Source organism: Sminthopsis crassicaudata, chromosome 2, assembly GCF_048593235.1.
Source record: "Sminthopsis crassicaudata isolate SCR6 chromosome 2, ASM4859323v1, whole genome shotgun sequence".
Taxonomy (NCBI): domain Eukaryota; kingdom Metazoa; phylum Chordata; class Mammalia; order Dasyuromorphia; family Dasyuridae; genus Sminthopsis; species Sminthopsis crassicaudata.
Genome location: NC_133618.1, coordinates 136,949,127 through 136,971,292, shown reverse-complemented (window position 1 = coordinate 136,971,292; position 22,166 = coordinate 136,949,127). Strand labels below are relative to the sequence as shown.

The 22,166-nt window shown below is 36.0% G+C and overlaps 1 protein-coding gene across 1 annotated transcript in view; it reads left to right on the top strand.

Annotated features, from left to right (window-relative positions):
- The first annotated feature begins 12,068 nt into the window (after positions 1 to 12,068).
- The window catches only part of PLAT (plasminogen activator, tissue type), a 36,635-nt gene continuing 26,537 nt past the window's right edge, over positions 12,069 to 22,166 (top strand). Inside the window, exon 1 of the mRNA XM_074287358.1 lies at positions 12,069 to 12,185. The gene's annotated coding sequence lies outside the window, so the exon portion shown is untranslated. The remainder of the gene's footprint in view (positions 12,186 to 22,166) is intronic.

The following is a 22,166-nucleotide window of genomic DNA, read 5'->3' as shown; positions in this document are numbered from 1 at the left end:
CCTTACTTTTAGGAAGAAGTTTGCTGTCTCTCCATTACTGATTCTTCCTTTCTTCCTAGACCTTTCTCTTTCCATCCTTGATTCCCCAAAGATCAGTCCTTGACTCTCTCAATGCCCTTTCTCTTGGCCATCTCATCTTGGCTTTAGAAACTATAGAATCTCAGAGTTAGAGGATACCTCACAGACCATCTGTTCCAACCTATAACTGAACAAGAACCCCCTTTATAACATTCCTGACAAATAACCCAGTTTTTGCTTTAATGCCTTCAGGATGAAACCACTTCCTCCAGAGGCCACCTATTCCACTTTAGAATAATTCTAATTATCAGAAAATATTTGTCTTTTGTACAGTCTAAATTTGTCTCTATGGTGTTCCCATTCAGTTCTATTCCATGGGAGACAAGCAGAATAAATCTATTTCCTCTTCAAAGTGATAGTCCTTCAAAATCCTAAAACTGGATATCATCCTCTTTTTCTAGATTAAATGTTTCCAGTTTTTTCAAAAAATCTCTATGTGTTATGACTTGGAGAACTTTCCCCATTTCAATTGCCTTCTTCCATATAATCTCCAGTTTATGAAGGTCATCCCTAAAATGTTGTACCTAAAACTGGACAGATTACTCCATATTTTATCTGATTAGGGCACAGGAGAGTTTTACCTTCTGGATGTTGGCCACTATAGCTACAAATAGTGGCTCCTTCTTCATGAAACAAGGGAATCTAAGATTATATTAACTTTTGATGGTCACATAATAGTTTTGATTTATTTCCATTTCTTTTCATTTATATATAATTATATATAACCAGTTATATATAACTGACTCTTTATTTTTCTTTAGTTCCTCATCTTTCCCTGCCTACTAGAAAATCTCTGCTGAGATGTACCACCAAAACTTCAAACTCAACATGTCTAAAATCAGATTCATCATTTTCCTCCTTCCCTACCTTTCAGACCAGCTCTTACTCCAGTTTTTCTTATTTTTCCTAATGGTGCTACTCTTTTCTCTAGCACCTAAGTTCTATACTTCAGTCAGCTTTGACTCCTTCCCCCCATCATTCATATCCACTCAATCACAAAGTCCTGTCAATTTTTTCTTTATAATATTTTTCAAGTCTATTCCATTTCTACTTCTACTAATATAATCCTTAGCATCTCATGTCTGTACATTTCTCATAGAATCCTAACTTAGCTTGCTGTCTTAATTTCATTCCATTTTGTACAATGCTACCTGCCAATTCTTCATAAATATGATTTCCTCCAAATTATTTTCATGTGCAAAAGCCTGCAATTGAAACTTGCTGCCTCTTAGATCAAGTTCAAATTCCTTTGTCCAGCTTTCAAAGTTATATTCATCCTATCCAAGCTTATTTCCTACTACTTAAATTCTTAAATACTTAAATTCAGCTTACACTCATTCTTATTCTTAATAAGATCCTTGCATTCGAATTACTTCCTCCTGGCCTTCTAGCATCTTTCACTGGGATAGAAGTGGCTGGTTGGACTCCTAAGTGGAGAATCTCTCCAATAGGCTTATCAAAATGTAACACATGCTCTGAGGCAACTGTTCCAACTCCCAGTGATAAGTCAAGAGCCCAGAATGTGGCTACTATATCCCTCAACTAGGTTTTCTTAGTTGATCTGAACATTCTTCTTATCAGCATCACTTCACTTTATTTAAAGATATTTTGTAATTATCCTACCATGACTGACTGATTGGGACTTCTCAGCTGGTTAAGCTATTAGAGCATCTTACTTTAAATGGAGTAAACTGATCTGTTTTTTCCTACTCAATCCCATTCTTATATGCACACAGTTATATAATATGAGGACCAGAAGTGGATATTGCAGCATTGGTGAAAGTTCTTCTTGGAAAATAAGGCAGAACAGTCAAAAAACTTTTCCCAAGGTGCCTTTGGATCATTCTTGCTGAGTCGTGTTAGACAGAATCAGGCAGAATGGTTAGGCAGAGTAAGAGAGTTACTAACATTCTTTTCATATTTATCTTTTTTCTTTGGTAAATAGTGGGTTTTTCCTAATTAAATGTAAAGATAGTTTTCAATATTCATTTTTATAAGATTTTAAGTTTCAAATTTTCTGTCCCTCTTTCTTTCCCACCCCTTCCTCAAAACAGCAAACAATTTGATATAAGTTCTGCAGGTACAATCATGTAAATGCATTTCCACATTAGTAAGATTTCCTCCATAAAGAGAGAAGGGGATGGAGGGGGAAGAGTAAGGAGAGTATACGTTGAGCTCTTATCCAAGCCAGGAAAAAAAAACAAAAAACAAAAAACAAAATTAAATAGAAGAAGCACAATCAACAGATCAAAAAGAAAAAAGAAACAATACACATATATTATTATTGATCCTTTTATTGTTATTGTTATTTAGTTGTTTCAGTCACTCTTTGTGATCTCATTTGGAATTTTCTTGGCAAAGATACTGGAATGGTTTGCCATTTCCTTCTTCAGTCTATTTTACAAATGAGAGAACTGAGACAAGCAGGGTTAAGTGACTTATTCAGGGTCACACAGCCAGTAAGTGTCTGAGGACAGATTTGAACTCATGAAAATAAATCTTCCTGACTCCAGGCCCAGCACTCTATCCACTATGATACCTGAAGACCCTTATTTTCCATTAAAATGATACTCATGGCATGTTTTTGTACTAGCCTGCCTCTTCCTCTTTCAGTCTTTCAACTCCTTGCAAACTTTTGTTTCTTTACACATTTATATATTACATAGTGATACAAAAGATAATTATAAAGCATTTAAGTATCTTCTTCAAAGGTCATTCTAATTTAATGTAAACGAAATTAGCTGGTGTGGAAATACACACCTGTGAGCACTATCCATTTTTGGTTCAAGAATTAGATTTACCTTATATAATTTTTTTTGTTGTTGTTCTTGCAGTTCAATTGGACCAGATAGATTATTGAGAACTACTGAAATTAGGGTCCATTAGTCCTTTGGATTCTGTTGATATTTTTTAACTCTAAGTCCTCATAAGCCTCAGTTTCCTCATCTGCAAAATGGGGTTGGATTAGATGATTTCTAAGTTTGCCTTCAGATCTCAGTCTATCATCTTATGATCCAAATCAAAGTTGTGGATAGATTTAGTCACTCATGAGCTTGCATCAAGATGGCACATGCGACTTTTACAACATGATTCAGCCCATCAAACCTATCCGCTACTTCAATTAAACAGGAAATGTAAAGATGTAATAACTAAAAGGAAGCTACAAAACAGCTGATGGCTCCAAAGGAAATGAATGGTGTAAGCTCCATATTTAGTAAGTTTGTTGTAGGAAACACTATCAGATGAAAATTGATGAAAGGGAAGCACTGAAAGGGAATCAGTTTAAAATAGTCATCATCATTCCCTTGGGTTAAAAAGGGGGAGCTAAAAAAACTTATACGCAAGTTCATTCACTAGACAAAAATTCTTGACACAGGAAAAAGGCAAGTGACAAAACTTCCTGAGATGCTCTAGTGGAATGATGTGTCCCAGCAGAAAGAGTGACTCCCTTGTCACCATCTATATGCTCACAATCTGTCCTAAAACTTTCACATCCTTTACTGATATGAACTACCCACTGGGTAAGCCACTACGCCCTGGCTCTGCTTCCCGTATCAGAGATGACCTCACTATCAAGATGAGATTGGCTTTGGCAGTTCTCCTGGTGGAGAACTTTTTGGCATGAAATATGTTCTATCCAATGGAGATTTGCCAAGATGGTTCTCTTGCTTAGTCTATTACTCCTAATTTAGTTTTAGTTATTGCTGGTATTTTGTCATTTATTGGTGTTTTAACCTTCAAAGAAGATACAGAAAAGATTATGAAAAAATGTAAATAGTTGAAATCTAATGTTTCCCCAATGAAACACCAATTTTTACCTTGTAAAATGTGTGCTGCTCACTTAAGAGATGTATGTCCATTTGCTTGTTCCTGCATGGCTCAAGGGAGATATTGATAGCTGAGTGGTGAAGGGGTAGGGAAATCCTTAAAAAGGATAGAAATCCCACAACAAGACAAGGTAAGGACTTATAAAAATTTTTCTTGATCACCAGGTCTGCAATACATACAAGAAATGAAAGAAGAAATAGAGTTGGAAAAACTAGGGAGGAAAAAATAGCAAAGAAAATTGATACCTTAGAACACATATTGGACAATTTTATTCAATAACTGAGTGCCTTGAAAATTAAAATGTGTTAGATAAAAAAAAATTGTGACTCAACAGTACAAGAAATATCAATTAAAAAAATTTTAATTGAAGGAAATCTAAGAAATACATTAAAAACTGCTAACCCAGAAAATAGATCAAGAAGAGACAATCTAAAAATAATCAAACTGAAAATTATGATGCAAAGAAAAAGTCTGCACACCATAGTTCATGAAATTAAAAGTGAAAATTGTCCAGAACTCTTAGAATGAGATGATAAATAAAAAAATAAAAGAAATCTATCACTCACCTCCACAGAGAAACCACTATCCCCCCCAAAAAAACCTCTCAGGAATATCATAACCCAAATCCAAAGCTTCTAGATGAAAGACAAAAAAATGCTACAAGCAGCCAAAAAGATATTCAGATACCAAGAAATTATAGTAAAAAATTGCATAAGATTTAATACTCACTAATTTAAATAAGAGAGGGACTTTGGAATATGATATTCCAAAAGGCAAGAGATAAAGTTACAATCAAATTTATAATGAATAATGAAAAAATATGAAAAATGCAAAAAAAATTCTGGTAAAACTAAGCATAATAAGCAAAAGGGAAAAAATAAAATTTTAGTATGGTGGAAGATTTCCCAGAATTCCTTATGAAAAGACAAGAACTGAGTAGATATTTGGGAAAATAAATGTGGGCATGAAGATAAACATAGAAAGGTATATAAAAATTTGTGGGGGAAAATATACAATTAACAATTACAACCATGAAAAAATTACCATAAATCTGAATTCAAAAGCAGATTGACAGAATTAAAATGATGTGCTGAAATGAAATCTATTATACAAAAAAGCAGAAGTAACTACTAATTTCAGATAAAGCTACAATAAATAGAAGAAAGATAAAAGAGAGATAATCAGGGAAATGATGGTTTAGCATAGCAGCAACTAGCATAGCATAACAGAAAAGTTAATACAATTGGAAGAAGAAATTGTAATACTATTTTAGTGGATAAGAAAAAAGTTATCATCTTGAATAGAATTTTAGAAAAATTAGAAATGATAGAATCCTGGAGATTACTAAATAGGAATAGAAAAGAATTTACATACTTATGAGCTACATATGACACCATTATAAAAATTGACCATGTTTTAGATTATAAATACCTCATCCCCCCAAAAAAAGGAATAAATAGTAAACATATTTATTGATGACAGTGAAATAAAATCATATTAATTAAAGGTCTCTTAAAATAAGAAGTTAACTAGATATGGTAGTCCATGTAGTTTCTTCTTCAATTCAAATCAATGAATTGAGTATACATTAAAAAAATCTTTTAACATCAAATAAGAAATCTCCAACTAAATATGAAAATTCCTAGCAAAACTGATAACTTAAAAGAAATAAATATTTATGTAAACATAATATACTCAGATTAACAAAATAATATGGATGTTTCTGGTTGAATTAGGAAAGCATTCGTAAAGGAGGAAGCATTTGTATGTTTCAGAGTAGAGGTAGGATTTCAACAGGGATAAAGGAAAAGATTTTCCAGGAATTGGGAAAGCATGAGCAAAGATACAGGGCAGGAACAACATGGTGTCTATGCAGAAGATGGTGAACAACATAATTCATCTGCATTTTTTCCAAGGGTGTGCTAGAACCTATTGTACTGGTTCTTGAGAGTTAATTGTTAACTTTTCAGGCTGAGATTTATACCTTGAAACCAGTAAACACTCCAAATTAGCATTTGATTTATTGTTTTGTTGATTTAATAGATTTAAGAAAATAATGAAGAAAATGTTAATAATGCAGGTTAAACTTATCGAAGTGTGCCCAGCTGCAGCTAGGTAGGATAGTAGATAGGAAACAGGCCTTGGAATCAGGAGGACTTGAGTTCAAATCTAGCCCCAGACACATACTAGCTGTGTGACTCTGAGCAAATCATTTGACCATGATTGTCTCCCCCCCCTCAAAAAAAAAAATTAAAAAAAAAAGAAAAAGAAAAGTGTACCTGCATGCTTTTTTTTTTTTTTTTTTTTTTTTTTTTTTTTTTTTTGGTCAATCAATTATCAAACATTTACCAGCACAACTCTGAATAGAGAGTTAAATGACAGGAGATTAAAATAAACCATGGAAAAGAAAAGTGGTATTTCCTAAAGGAACTAAGTGGTTTGAATTTTGTTTGTAAGATCCAAAGCTAGGTTCTCTTAACTCCAAGTCTAATGTATTTTCATGTTCCATGAATGGCTTCAAGCATAAATGGAAATTGATCAGAAAAGTATTAATTTATCAGGGATGACAAGACTACAATGGAAAAAGCAAAGGTGGGGAAAAGAAGGCAATATTATGTTACATAGTAAATAGTAAACTTAGGGGATTTGGTACCTTAAAGCAGGGATACATAGCAAAAATATAAATAGTTCAAGCAGTTTTTAGACAAATTAGCAGAAAATAGATTGAAGATCATTGAGAAAAACTATAAAGGCAATATCCCATATTTGCTGAAGTGATATCTCTATGATCTAGCAGAATTGGACTACTGGCATTCCCTTATACATGCCCTTGGTCTGTGCCCTTATTTAACCCATTCCATTGAGGGCTACTCTGGACCCAAGTAGAATGTAAGCTCCTTGAAGACAGGAACTGTCTTTTTTTCTACTTTTTTTGTATTCCTAGCTCCCAGCACCATAGCTGGTATGTTGTTCATGGGTACAAACACTAAAATCTTAAACAGTTTTAGACAGACATGTACCAGGTCATTTGGTGGAGGAGAGTGAGTCAGAAGGAAGATGTGACTCTTTCTCATCCATGTTCTGGAAAGTTTACAGTAACATATTGGTTTTAGATAAGGGTACCTGCACATAAACCTCACACAAGCCATATCACAAAAAGAACCCAAAACACAGGCTTACGTGGACCCATCAAAAGTCCTGGATGTGGTAACCCAAAACAAAAATAATTTGGGTGAAACCAAGATGTGGGGAAACCCCAAATACCTTGTCGCTATCTCCAGTATTCCTAGTGAGTTACTGGGTCAGGCAACATTCTGTGTGGGAACTATTGTTAATCACATAAAGTTGAATTTAAATAACATAATAATCCCGACCCAAATATATAATTCCCACCACCACCCCCAGGTACATAATAAATGCTTGTTGACTGATTAGTAATTTGTATTTTCTCAATGCCATGTAATCCTTACAGGCAGGGCTGGTCACCCCTGCTTTAAAATAGCAATTCCCCTCAGGAGAAGACTTATATGATCTGGGGCAGACCAAAGTAAGCAGAACCAAGAGAACAATGTACACAATAATCTAAAGAAAAACAGCATTAAAAGACATTAGGACTCTTGTCAAGGCAATGACCAATCTTGACTTCAGAGTACTAATAATGAAGCATACTTTTCCACCTTTTGATAGAAAGGAGGAGAGAATGTGTGGACTGAGGCTATCTTACTAGATCTGATCCAATGCCAATTTCTATTACTTAATTACACTGTGTTGCAAGAGAAATTTCTGATGGGTAAAGGGAAAGGGGATGATTATTAGAAAACAATGGTAATAAAGGGGAGAAAATGTAAATAAAAGATGTTCTTAAAAATAGATGCCTAAATTTTTATAGTAATCTTTTTTAAAGCTTTCTCACTAGCCTTACAAGGACAGTCAGAAAGAAAAAGAATTATGATGGAATAGAGAACAGTTCTATACATCCCAACTGTGGGGAAGTAAGGGATGACAAAAATACCAATGTATTGTGTGCATCATGAAATGTTCATATGTACTGAAAAGTAGAGTAAAATTTTTGGTAGATTTTTATTTCTTTCTTCCTTTAGTTTCTGTTGCTCATTTAGAGAAGAGAGGCTTTATTTTTTCTTTCTTTTTTTCACTGCTAGTTCTTGTTTAGAGAAGAGTGAATTATTCCCCTCCCCCTTTCATTTTTTTTCTCTCTAGTTAGAGGGGTAATAAATTCTAACATTCTTGCTTTTGCTTCTTAATTAGAAGCTCTGATCAACAAACCTCAGAAAGAACTGTCCACCAGGTCTTCTAAGAGGTTTTCTTGTTGTTCTACCTTATATTCCCAAAGGTACTTAAACCACAAGTTGTAGCATGTCTTTCTGTTCTTAGTATTCTGTATGTATGTCTTTTCCATCATGATTCTTAATCCTGTTTACATTTCTTCTATGTGTGTGTATTTGTCTGACTGTAGAGCATGTATGTGCATGTGCATGTGTGTGTATTTGTGAGAGATTTGAAGTTGTTAAAGCTAAATTTCCTTTTTTTAAAGCTGTTTCTAGCACTAAAATGCTCAATGCACTAATGGATCTGTAATCTTATCAGTCTGGATGTTCCCTCCAATGACGCAGATTACAGCCCTTCCTTGCCTCTTGTTCTTGTGTTACTCATGTCCAAGAATTGTCTCTCCAAGAAATGTAGTAGAGAGGATGCATCTAAAATTTTAATACAAAGTAGTTATTTGAGCTAATTCTCATATTCAGGAACAATGATTCACATACTTGTTCATGAGCAAAAGTTTCTCCTGTATTGATCCATATATAGAGAAATTTTATGTGGTTGATAAGTTTATTTCTTTTTTATTTTTTTGTTTTTTTATTTTTTGAGGCTGGGGTTAAGTGACTTGCCCAGGGTCACACGGCTAGGAAGTGTTAAGTGTCTGAGACCAGATTTGAACTCCCGGCCTCCTGAATTCAAGGCTGGTGCTCTATCCACTGCGCCACCTAGCTGCCCCCTAGTTTATTTCTTTTTAAAAAATGTTTTTTGTCAAAATTCAAAGATACAACTTCATAAGACTGTTGGAATATGTATAAAAATAGTATATATTTGTGAGAGGATCCTTGCTTACAAAATGGACATCCACTTGCCATCTGAATGGCATCTGATGAAGGACTCTACTTTTTGCTTTTTGGACAATTTTTTAAAAATTTGCTTTTTGGACAATTCTAATCATTAAAAAGTTTTCCTTACTATCAATTCCAATTCTGGCCACCTGTAATTCCCTCTCATTGATCCTAGTTTTGTTTTCAGGATCTTACAGAATAAGTATGATCTCTCTTTCTTGTGAGTTGCTGGAATGAAGAAAGCAAATTTCAAAACCATAAATAATGTAACATAACATAACAACATATATAATATAATATGATATGATATAATATAACTGACTATCAGAATATACATTGTAGACTCCAAAATCAGACACTATTTTCTCTCTTCCTTCTCTGTCTAGAGCTGCTTGTCACAAAATCTTTGGTTTACCCACTTCTCTTCTCCTTTAAGTTGCTGTAGACATGATGTCATTTTTTTTTCAGATGATTAGGGTCTGATTTTAGTTCTGCTTTCTAATATCACGGTCCTGCTGCCTATTTAATTGATAACTGGGCCCATCACTGTTAATTGTTCTCCAAGATGTTGCTCTATAACCATGACTCATGGGATTTGTGGGAGGAAGGTCACAGAACCACAGACCTAGTTGTAACCTTGAGAGCTCTTGAGGAGAACATTTCCTTTCCAACTGCCCTTTGTCTCAGCCCTCCTTAGGATTCTATTAGTCTTGTTCATAAAAGTATCCTTGATTATTTGGAATATGTATTGCCTGACCCAGGAGAAGTCATTCTTTCTCATTAGGGATTAGTTTCCAAGGTCACAGAGACAGGAAAGGGTTATAATCGACATATTGCAAATTATATGTAGACAAGTGCCCAATTGTTATCATTTTTAACCTCTTTTTACTTATTTTTGCTTTCTACTCACATACTCTGCCATTCCAACAATAAAACAAATATTTTTTAAAATCTATAATTTTACTGAAAAATAGTAATACACATTTTTAAAAGACAAAATTTCTTTGTATTAGTGCTTATATCAGGCTTAATTTTTACTATTTCTTTCTCTTCTTTTCTCTTCTCTATTTTTGTCACAATCAAAAGCAGGATGCATTTCTATCAATCCAGTAACTAATAATTCAATATTATTGTAAGGTGCTCCTGCAATTCTGCTGGGATAGGGGGAAACCATTTCATATTAATTGGAATTTGAGTAATTCCCTTTACTGGTATAGCCATGGGGCTGCCAGAAAATTTGAAGTAGGAACATCAATTAAATTCAATTTCACAACATTTAATGAACAACTTATGAGTGTGAGTCCTGTGGTAGACCCTGGAGGAAGGAGTATACAAATTTTAGATAATCCATAGTCTCTGCCTTCATCAAGCTTGCAAACTAGTGGAGGAAATAAAAACCAAACACAGACAATCATAAAACTCTATATTACACGATAATTGTATTAGAGATGCATAAGTCAAAGTGCTATGATAAGTCTCAGAGAGAAGGTTGTTGCTAACTTCCTGGAGGGCATAGTATTCGAGTTGGGCTTGGGTAAAAGAATAAGAGAGGAGGGAATTCTAAACATAGAGAGCAGCATGAACGAAGGCATGGGGGCTATTAGAGAAAAGTCCAGTTTAAAGTATGGGGGGAAGTTGTCAGATAAAGTTAAAATGATGGTCAAGTGTCAGGTTGGGGTCAGCCTTGAAGGGCAGTTTTTTTTCTTTTCTTTCTTTTTTTATTAAAGCTTTTTATTTTCAAAACATATGCATGGATAATTTTCAACATTAACCCTTGCAAAACCTTGTGTTCCAATTCCCCCCCTTCCTCCCACCCCCTAGATGGCAAGTAATCTAATATATGCACACGTATTTATACAATTATCTTGCTGCACAAGAAAAACCAAATGAAAATGAAAAAATATGAGAAAAAATAAAATGCAAGCGAACAACAACAAAAAGAGTGAAAATGCTGTGTTGTTCCCACAGTCCTCTCTCTGGGTGTAGATGGCTCTCTCCATCACAAGATCGTTGGAACTTGAAGGCCAGTTTTTCAAAGTGCTAGAGCAACTTAGCAGACAACATTCTCTCCAATGCAAATAAGGAGTTCATCCTAGCTCCCCGTTTCTAATGGCTGCTCCAGTTTCCTAAAGGCCTTCTATTCCAAGGCGTTCCCTTTTCATGGCGGCTCTTGACCAGCAAGCCTTGCCAAATGAACAAAGATATTTCCCCCCCACTCCTTAGGTCTCCCATCTCCCCTTTCTCATCTCCCTGAGATCACACCCACCGTCTGTTTCCCGGTCCTGGTACAGGCTCCTTTAGGCTCCTGGCCGGTAACAGGATAACCCCAGACCAAAAGTATTCCCATTTTGAATGTGAGATTCTGGAAAATGGAAAAGCTGCCAAGAACAAGTGGAATAAATCAAGGGGTGGCCTTTTGGGCACCGTGACAAGTGGGGTAAATATTTTGGGATGGGGTCGTAGGTGACTGGCAATGTGGGCTAATGGAAAAAACACTAAGTCTGGGTGATTCTGCCCCTTGAGTAACTGCACAAGTAATTTCCTCCCTCTGGACATCAATGTCCTCCTCTTCAAACTGAGACAATTGGGCGAGATGACCTTTCTAGCTCTGATTCTAGGGCAGGTCAGCGTTTCCCAGCTGTCCCCTGACCACTGGGGGTCCCATTCCTTGGCTCCATCCATCACTTGTTGTCTGGTCCTTGGTGGGCCTGCACCTGTCAGGCCCTTCCCATCTCATGTCAGTGAACTTCAGTGGGAGCTCAAGTCTGGACAAAGAAACTTCCTTGCACTTGTTTGTTTATTTATTTACTTAGAAATTCAAGAGTGTCTTTCCACAATCAAACCCAGTGAATAATTCCTGGACTGGGGCCAGCCTGGGCTGGCTCTGTTGACTATCTCATACTTCCTCCCGCCCCTTAGAAAAAAAAAAAAAAAAACCAAACCACCCCAGGCCCGCCCCAGCTTGCCTCCATCACTCCAGCCTCTCCATTGGGCATTCTCCTGGAGGATAGGAGCCCGCCCACTCCATCACACAGTCTCCACCTCTGTCCCAGGAATTTAAAGGAGCCGGGAGCTGTTCAGGGAGCTCAGAGCTGAGATTCAGCCAGGAGCCTGCAACTTCGGAGAAAGGCACTGGAAGGATTCAAGAGAGGAGAGGTAGGTGGGATATCTGCTCTTCCTCCCACTGTCTGTAAGCCCACCCCCTACCACCCCTTTCCCCTTTGTTATGAGTCCTGAGAAAAGCCCAACAATGAAGGGATTTCTGAAAGTTAGGATTAGTTTTACACTTTGGGCAGAAGAGGGACCTCTTTCTTGTAATTCTCCCCATTTGCCCTGGGACTTGATGAAATGTTGGAGCCAGGGCAGAGGTCTGAGAGGTTTATATTATAAAGAAAAGAAGGAAGAGAAAGGGAGAAAGGAAGGAGTAGGGAATGAAAGAAGGAAGGGATAAAATGTCAATTCACAATTTTCCAGTTCTGGGGCATGGGTCGGGAAGTTTAATAGGTATAGCCCTTGGAAAAGAAACCTCTGATATGCAGAGTCAGGGAAAAGTGAAAAGAAGTATGCAGAAATAATTAGAACACCTGATGACTAATGGACCTGAATTTGTCTTCCACTGGGACATTAGCATGATGTCAGTTTACCTGCCTAATACTGGCTAGGTAGTTCCTAATTAGGAATTAGAAAGTAAAGAGGGAAGACAAAGGTCCTTTTAGCATGATTTTAGTTACTTGTTGGATGGGGGTGAGAGGGTTGGGGTGGAGGGATGAACAGGATAAATGATCTGCACACACAAAGATCTCTGTGCTCTTTCCCCAGATTTCTTCCTTTTGTTCCCTACTGTTTTGTCCCAAACCTCCTTACCTGACTGAAGATACACAGAGAGTCCTTTAAGGATTTCTCCAGTTGTAGAATCAAATTAATAAGATTAATAATATCTTTTAGTCATACAGCACTTACCCCACTGGAAGCCTATAAACCTCTCTAGATTTTCATTTGTGTAATCTTTAATTTTCTTAACTTCCCAAGGAAGAAAGAAGGAGGGAAACATGGTGAACTCTCAGAACACTGCTGGCAAACAGCTTGAAGGAGGGTAGGGACTTATATAAAGTCAACAGCAATTTGGTGGCTGATCTGGACTAGCAACTGAGATCTGATTCCTTGGTGATAACCCAAGCCACTAATGTTCTCCTCTTACTCATCCTCTTCTAAAAAAAACCCCTCAAAGCTATAAGAAAAAAAAAAAGGAACAGGGAAAAATGGAATAGTCTTGCTGATAATTTTTTATATTTTCAACCCAGTGAAGAAAACTCCCATTCTCATGGATTTATAGGGACATCTGAGGATCTAGGCAATTAGATGTTATTGGATCAATATATGAACACTCAGCATAAAAAAGAAAAATACTTCCTATTGGTGCATTAGTAAGAATACCTTGGCTATTGAATTATAAATAGCACCATTCCTCTCTTCAGTGTTGGCTCACCTTCCTTTTCAGAGATGCCAGCCTTAGCCAAGCAAATAATAACTTTCTTCAATCTACCTGGCTCATTCTTAGTCCTATCTCCCCTAGGCCATTTCCATTTATCTCCAAATGTCTGGAGCCAATTTCTCCTGATATTCATGATAATTCCTCATTTGTAAGTATAGCATTTATAGAAGTATCCCTGCTCCCTTGGGACCTAGCAGAGTGTCATTTGAGACAGAGAAATGCTGTTTTGAGGACATGAGATACTGACACAGCCAGAAACAGCAAGAACCTCAAGAAAAGTCTGATTCATTAGCTTGTAAATTCCTGTAAGCCAGAGGAGTCTTACTCAGTAAATGAATGTTGATTGAGTAGGTTATAATAGTGTTATCAGCTCTCTCATCTGGTGTGTAAAGCAGTTAGCTACAGCCAAGTCTACATGATGCTAAACATCTGGGGGAAAACTGAAGAAAGGGATTAATTCCAAAATTAGGTTCAATATTCTTATTAAGCATCAGGTTGAAATTTGTAGCACATAGTTGGGGATGAGGTATTAGAGCTCAGGAGAAGGATGAGGGCTAAATATGTAAATTTTCTCCCTCAGTGGAGAAATGAGCTTTGCATCCATAAATACTGATGCGATCAAGTGAGAAGATGCAGGACAAAGCTCTAGGAACACTCATTGCTAGGGAGTAGGACACCATTCCGTGCTTGCTGCCAAATGCCAGTCTTCTCTCCTCAACCACCAAAAAGTATCCTTGACCTCTTCCCCTATCTGAAGGCTTTCAGTTCCTCGCCTCCTCAGAGAGCCTAGGTGACTTGTGCATGTCCATATAGGCTGTAACTATCCTAGCCAGGATTTGAGCCCAGATAAGTCTAGTAGTATGTCTCAAGGTCAGTACTTGGTCCTGTGCTGTTCCACATTTTTATCAGTGACTTGGATGGAGCTTACCAAGCTTTTGAAATTTTCAAATGGCACAAGATTGGAAGGTATTAACAAATATTTGGTTAAAAGGATCAGAATTCAATGAAATCTGGAGAAGCTAGAGCAATCAGTCAATCAGTCAGTCAGTAAACATTTATTAAGTACCTAATATGAACTAGGCTAAGTACTGGAACATTAAGACAGATCTAATAAAATTACATTTAATTGGAATAAGTGTTGAGTTCAAAAAATTAAGTTTACAAGAACAAGATGTGGGTGTCATGACTCGGAAGCAATTTGGTTGAATAAAGTCTGGGTATTTTAGTGAATTGTAAAGCTCAATATGAGTCAGTGGGATTATATAGCCAAAAAAAAAGTAAATAAATAGCAATGAGTGTGCATTTCCAGTGCAATGGACATTTTAAAAAAATAAAACTTGTGCAATCTTAAGTTAAACTAAGATACACAGGGCCCAGAACTAGGGATATAATAAATCCTGATATATTTTATATTAGTCAGACTCTACTGTTGTATCATGTTTAGTTTAAGGCACCTAATCTTTTTTAAAATTAGTTTTTCTTTTTAAAATTTTAATAGTATCTTATTTTCCCAAATATATATATATATAACAAATATATATATATATGTTATATATATAGATTAAATATGGAAACATCCCATCTTAGAAGGGACAGTGTGAAATTGCCAAAAGTTTAGTGATTAGCAATCAGAATGACAGAACCTGCAAAAAAACTAGCTGAAGGAAGTAGAAGATGTTTTACTGGGAGGAATAAAAATGAAGAGGGTATATGATAGCCATCTTCCAATATTTGATGGCTATTCTGTAGGAAAGTAATTACATTTGTTGTAACTATTGCTCCTAGAGGGAAAACTTAGGTTCAATGGGCAAAAGTTATAGAGAGAAAGGTTTAACTTGACATATGTGTGTATCTCTATTTCTATCTATCTATCATCTATCTATCTATCCATCTACCTACCTACCTACCTATCATCTTTCTTTCTTTCTCTTTCTTTCTTTCTTTCTTTCTTTCTTTCTTTCTTTCTTTCTTTCTTTCTTTCTTTCTTTCTTTCTTTCTTTCTTTCTTTCTTTCTTTCTTTCTTTCTTTCTTTCTTTCTTTCTTTCTTTCTTTCTTTCTTTCTTTCTTTCTTTCTTTCTTTCTTTCTTTCTTTCTTTCTTTCTTTCTTTCTTTCTTTCTTTCTTTCTTTCTTTCTTTCTTTCTTTCTTTCTTTCTTTCTTTCTTTCTTTCTTTCTTTCTTTCTTTCTTTCTTTCTTTCTTTCTTTCTTTCTTTCTTCAAACTTCTCTGACAATTAGAACAGTTCCAAAGTGGATGGACAATCTGTCATGGGAGATAGTGAGCTCTCCTACTTTGGAGGTCTTCAGTAAAGACTACTGATCTCTTCTCAGGTATGTCGGACAGGTCCACACCTGTGGGCTGAATGACAGTTGAGATCAACTCTGAGATTCAGTAATTCATATTCATGTTTATTCATGATATCTCTAGGTTTGTCCAACTGGAAAGAAATGAGATTAATTCAATAGCTCTTGTAGATTCCTTTGAAAATAACATAAGTTGTTTTCAATCAGAGTTATGTAAGAGGAACTAGTTTTCTAGTATAGATTATGCTCATGTTGTCAGGAGTGAATAAGCCAAAGCTTTTGATTTCAGATAAATTCTTTATATGATCTCAAATATTTGGATATGTAGGTAATAATTTTTCCTTTTTAATCTGGTTATTTAGCATGTGTAGACCAAACCCCAAAGTACAAATGCAGAATGGATTTGAACTTTTCGCAACACTTCTAATGACAGAATAAAATTCCTACCTCCTGTTTGTTTAGTTGTTTTGGGTCATGTCCAACTTTTGTAACCCCATTTTGGGTTTTCTGGGCAGAGATACTGGATTATTCTCAGCTCAGAAACCTGAGACCAACAGGATTATGTGACTTGCCCAGGGTCACACAACTAGTATGTCTAAGGCTAGGTGGGTCTTCTTGACTGCAGGTCTGGGCACTCTATCCACTGTGCCAGCTGAGGACCTTTAAAAGTGTTTAAATTCTGTTCTACTATCTTGTCTTATTACATCATATTACCAATATCATCATTATGATGATAGCCAGCATTTTTAGAGCACTTTAAAGTTTGCAAAGCACTTTATAAATAAACATCTTTTTTGATTTTCACGACAATCCTGGGAGATAGATGTTATTACCATCTCCATTTTACAGTTGAGGAAACTGAAGCAGACAAAACTTATTTGACCTGTTCAAGGTCACATAGCTAGTAAGTACATATCTGAGGCCAGATTTGAACTTGGGTTTTTCTGACTCCCAGCATTTTATCCATCGGGACTATTTAATAATTGGAAGGAAAAACCCCCAAAGCAAAAACAAACCTCTTCTTTTTTCTCAGTCATGAATCTGCTTCTCTATGTTAGCAACTTGAACCTATTTTAAGTATCATAGGAGACTAGGTGAAAGGATGAAAATGGTTTATAGCCATCATCATTACTGGAGAACAATGTACAAGGATCCAGACTACTTATTTTACTGAGTGAACTACTCACTTATAAGTGACAATAAAATTTTATTGATTTCATTAATCTGCATATAAAATAGACTTCTCCAGGGATAATCAAGTGACAAGAATAAGAATGATTATAGTTAGAGAATAAGATCCGAAAGGAAAGAGGAAAAATATTTCCTTAGCTTGAGGACTAATTTGGCCTAATCTAGTCCAGGCTAGCATAGCCTAATTTAATCTAATTAATTAAGCCTGATTTACTTCAATATAGTGATAATAATAATAGTTGACATTTACTGTACCTAACAGTTTAAGGTTTACAAAGCAATTTACACACATTTCCTTTGAGGCACAAAATAAGTGTATTATTATTCTTCCCATTTTAAAAATGAAGAAACTGACTGACTAAGCAAGATTAAGTGAGTTGCCTGGCTAATATGTTTCCCAAATGGGATTTAAATCTGGGTTACAGTCCAGGTCTACCTTGGTATGGTCTAACCTAGCATTGACCAAGCTCCACTAACCTTTTGGAGCTGAAAATGGTCTTGGAAATCCCTTAGTCTAACCCTTTGAATTTACTGTCAAAGAAAAGTAAGTTTGGTCACATAGCTGGTTGGTAGAAGAGCTTGGACTAGAATACTATTATATGCTAATAGATATTTAATTGCACCAAGAGATGCTGCTTAAATGTACCCAGCTGTAATCGTGCTATGGATTATCTACGGGCAGTTTTTTAATTGGATGTTTTCAGGAATTGTCTATAGGGCAGCAGAGGGCAGAAAGTAGGGGTGACTTGGGGAAAATGTGCTGAAAATGGATCTATTGTGATTAGATAAATTTGCATAGTTGGGGAGGTTTGGAGGCTTTGGGCTGAGTAGGATGAACTTGACAATCCACTTTGAATTGTGGCCCCTTCAAGGGGTCCACCATTTGCTTGAGCTGATACTAGATAGCAAAGAACTCTGTCTGGACCCCATATAAAAGTAGCAGGAATGGGAATCCCTGAGGATTCCAGAGGAATCTTGGAGTAACTCTGAGTTCTCTCTATTGATCTTGCTCCTTTTCTCCCTATTTCCCCAACCCCTCAAAGCCCATTCCTCAAATATGATCCATCCTCAGAGGTGTTGCCTGAACTGCTTACCTGTGGGCTCATTGTTACTTTGCTATGTCAGAGAAAAACAATGAGCTACTAGGTACTTCTTAGGAGATGGTTGTTTTGGGTGGGTTAGTCTTCATTGCAAGAGAGCTAAAAAATAGAAGCTTTAATAGCTTAAACTGAAGAATGATTTCAGGTGGTTATTTAAATCCTTTTGGGCAGTGGCAGGTTTGTTAGACTTTAAAATGTACTGACAATATATTAGAGGAAGTTCTAAATCCTTTTCCTCTTGAAAGACTCAAAAATAGCAAGGGATGGGAGGAGGGTAGATTATAAATCTGACCACAAGTCATGGTTCATTAAAAAAAAAAGACCACATAGAAAATGTTATTCTTTTCTTACTCTTCCCTACTTGTTATGATCATAGGAAAAGGAAACGTATTATTTTTGCTTGGTATAGCTAAGGTTATGCCAAAGCCAGGGGTGGCCCTCTAGGCCACAGAGAGGAAAGATGTTCATAAACTAGGAAAAAAAAACAAGAAAGAAAAAATGAAGGTGTTTTTTTGGAAAGTTCCCATTTCCTTATTTTCCAGCCTTACATTTTTATTCATATGAAGTTTTGTGTCCAACCAAGCCTGGCCTTACACAGTCCCTAGAAATGGGTTTTACCTGGGGTAAGATTCTGGAAAAGTCAGTGTCTCCTTCTGTTTTTTTTTTTCTTGTAATTTAAGGCAGCCACTTAAACTTTCAGTGCCCAGCTACTCTCTAACGCTGTAAATTAAAGAAAAGATGTAGACCTGCCTTGGTGAACCTTGTGTGTGTGTGAGGGGGGGGGGGATTTCTTATAAGGAAAACTTTCTATAAGGATGAAATCATAGATCCAGATCTCCTTCCCCACCCTCCCTCCTTCCCCACAAAAGATTGGGCAGAAGGTCATAACACATGTAGAGCAAATACTTCTATATCAGAGTAATAGAATCAGTGAAAAACAAATAAAAAGCTGATAAAATCAGGTAAAGGTTACCCTCCCTGAACAGGAAATAAAATACACTCATAAAAAACACTATGAACGTAGACAACTGGTACAGTAGGAGATAAAGCTTTATGGGATCATTAGAACCAGTCACAAGTTGGCACATAGGATGTAGGGTATTTGGAGGTAGCAGCTTACACTCATCAGCTTTTTGTCATTAACTGATAAGCGTACTTTATAACTTGGAACATATAAAAGCCATTTATGGGGAGCTTTGTTTTCCAGTGCACACTTACAAAATTAGAGCTGGAACGGAGTTTAGAAATCACCTATTCTAAACCTTTCATTTGGAAAGGAGGCAATTGAGCAGACATGGCTTGAGTAGCAAGCAGCCAGGTAAAGACTTGGCACCATGTCTTGTGACTCCAAACTCAGGGATCTCCTTCCTCTTTCTCCTTACACATTAGTCACACTTCAGTGTGACATAATGAAAGGTGAGTAAAAAGAAAAGGGGGAAGGGAGCTCCTGTTACCCTACAATGTAAAGCATCAGCTCTCTATTTCCTGATTGTCCAGTATGGAAACATGAAAGTAAAATGGAGCATTATTGTATTATTGTGTATTACATTTCCTGGATTATGCCATTTGTTTGGGAAGGGTGGAGCATCCCTTTTTTTTTAAATTTAATTTTTTTATTCAAAATTTTGAGTTACACATTCTTTCTTTCCTTCCCTTCCCTCTCTTGTCCATGGGACAGTAAGTAATCAGATATAAGTTAAATATGTGCAATTAGGTAAAACATTTTTATATTAATCATTTTGAACAAGAAAATTCAAATAAAAGAAAAAAAAGTGAAAAATAATATTATTTAATCAGTTTTCAATCAATCTCAGTTCTTTCTCTAGAGTCAAATAATATTGCTTCCTTATTAATCCTTTAGCATTGTCTTGAATCATTGTATTGCTGAGAATAGCCAGATCATTCAGTCTTTCATCAGACAATATTGCTATCAACGTGTGTAATATTTTCTATGTTCTGTTCACTTCACGATGCATCAGTTCATGTAAGTCTTTTCAAGTTTTTCTAAGAGCATTCTACTTGTCATTTCTTATAGCACAATATATTCCATTACAATATATACCACAGTTCATTTAGCCATTCCCCAGTTGAAGGGCATCCTTTTGATTTCCAAGTCTTAGCCAGAGGGTGAAGCATCCTTGAAGAACAATAATTGTTATACAAGAATACTCTTTCATGATGTTTGCAGGATTTATTTAAATTCAAGCTTCAAAATTAACATTTCAATGAATAGATGAACTAGAGTTTTCAAAAGGAATCCCTCTTCCTTTCCATTTTTTGTTGTTGCAACCAGTCTATTGGACAAGCTTAGGCTAGGCTATAATCATTTAAAAAATACCTCATTTTGATAGCACTTTGAGATTTGAAAAGTATGTTCCCCACAACATTGTGAACATTCCCCACAAGCATTGTGAAATAAATAGTGCAAGTAACGTTATCCTGTTTTAAAGAGGAGAAAACTGAGGTTCAAAAAAATTACTTGAATTACCCATAAAAGGTGAAAGCTAAAATTCAAACCCAAATCTCTCCTGATTCTAACTTCAGGTGAGGCAATTCAGTTATATCCAACTCTTTATTACAGTTTTTGGTATTTTCTTGGCAAAGATATTAGAATAGTTTGTCATTTTCTTCTCCCACTCGTTTTACAGATGAGTAAACCGAGGCCAATAGGCTTACATGACTTACCCAGGATCACACAGCTAGGAAGTGTCTGAAGCCAGATTTGAATTGATCAAAGCATAGTATTTTCACCTTTTTGTTGTTTGTTTTTTCCCTTCATGTGTTTTTTCCTTTTAGGTATAAGTTTTCTTACACAGCATGACAAATGTGGAAATATGTTTAAAAGAATTGCATATATTTAATCTATATCAGATTGCTTGCTGTCTTTGGGAGAGGGGAGCTAAGAAAGGAAGGGAAAAATTTTGGAATACAAAGTCTTACAAAAAAAGAATATGTAAAATTATCTTTACATATATTTGGAAAAAATACTATTAAAATTTTTTTTTAAAGTAACTTGCCCAGTTAGGATCTGAATGATCCAGATTGCAGGTCTCATTGCCTCTTAATTTTCATATTCTTCCTTTGAGTTGTAGGTCTCTTTCAAGACCCTGGAAATCTTCTCTTTTCTCTCTAGGACCTTATCAGTGTCTCTAGGATTAGTTATTATCTCTATAAAGACTACTCTCAGATTTATATATCTAGCCCTAGCATGTCTCTCCTAAGCTCCAGTCATGCATCTTTATCTGCCTATTGGCCTTTCAGATGAAATGTTCTGGAATCTTGAATTCCACAAGTTCAAATCAAAATTTAATCTTTTGCCTCAAAATTGGTGCATTTTATTGCTGACCAGCCTCTATTCATGGATACACTCTCCTGAGTTTCCCTAATGCTACTCTATCTTGGTTCTCCATGTTCCTGTTCCTTGGATTATCATCCCATCCCCTGTTTATGAGTGTTCACCTCTCCTGCCAGGGGACTGTCTTGATCCTTTTTCTCTTTCTTCCTTACTTGGTTACCTTTTTGGGTCCTATGGGTTTAATGATCATCTCTATGAGATGATTCTGAGATCTGTACATCCAGAACTAGTCTCTTTCTTGAGCTCTAGTTCCATAGACTGGATGTCCCATAGGCATTTCAATTTGGTACCTTCAAAATGGAATTTATTATCTTTCCTCTTCAACTCTTCCTTCTGCCGAACTTTCTTATTTCTGTTAAAGGCCTCAGTGTCCTTCTATGTAACTCAAGTTCACAACCTCTGTATTATCCCCAACTTCTCATTCTCCCTCATTCTTTATATTCAACCAGTTGCTGAGTCTGGCAGATTCTACTTCCACAACATCTCTCATTTCTGTCTCTTTTATCCACCCACTCACAGTTCTGGCCATCATTACTTCTCACTTGGATTATCAAAAATAACCTCTTAATCTGTCATCTTACCTCAGGTTTTCCTTACCTATTCTCCCAAATTCCCAATCATATCACTCTCCTGCTCCATAAATTGCAATACTCTCTATTATCCAACTATATGGCCTTGTAAAATTCATTTAACTTTTT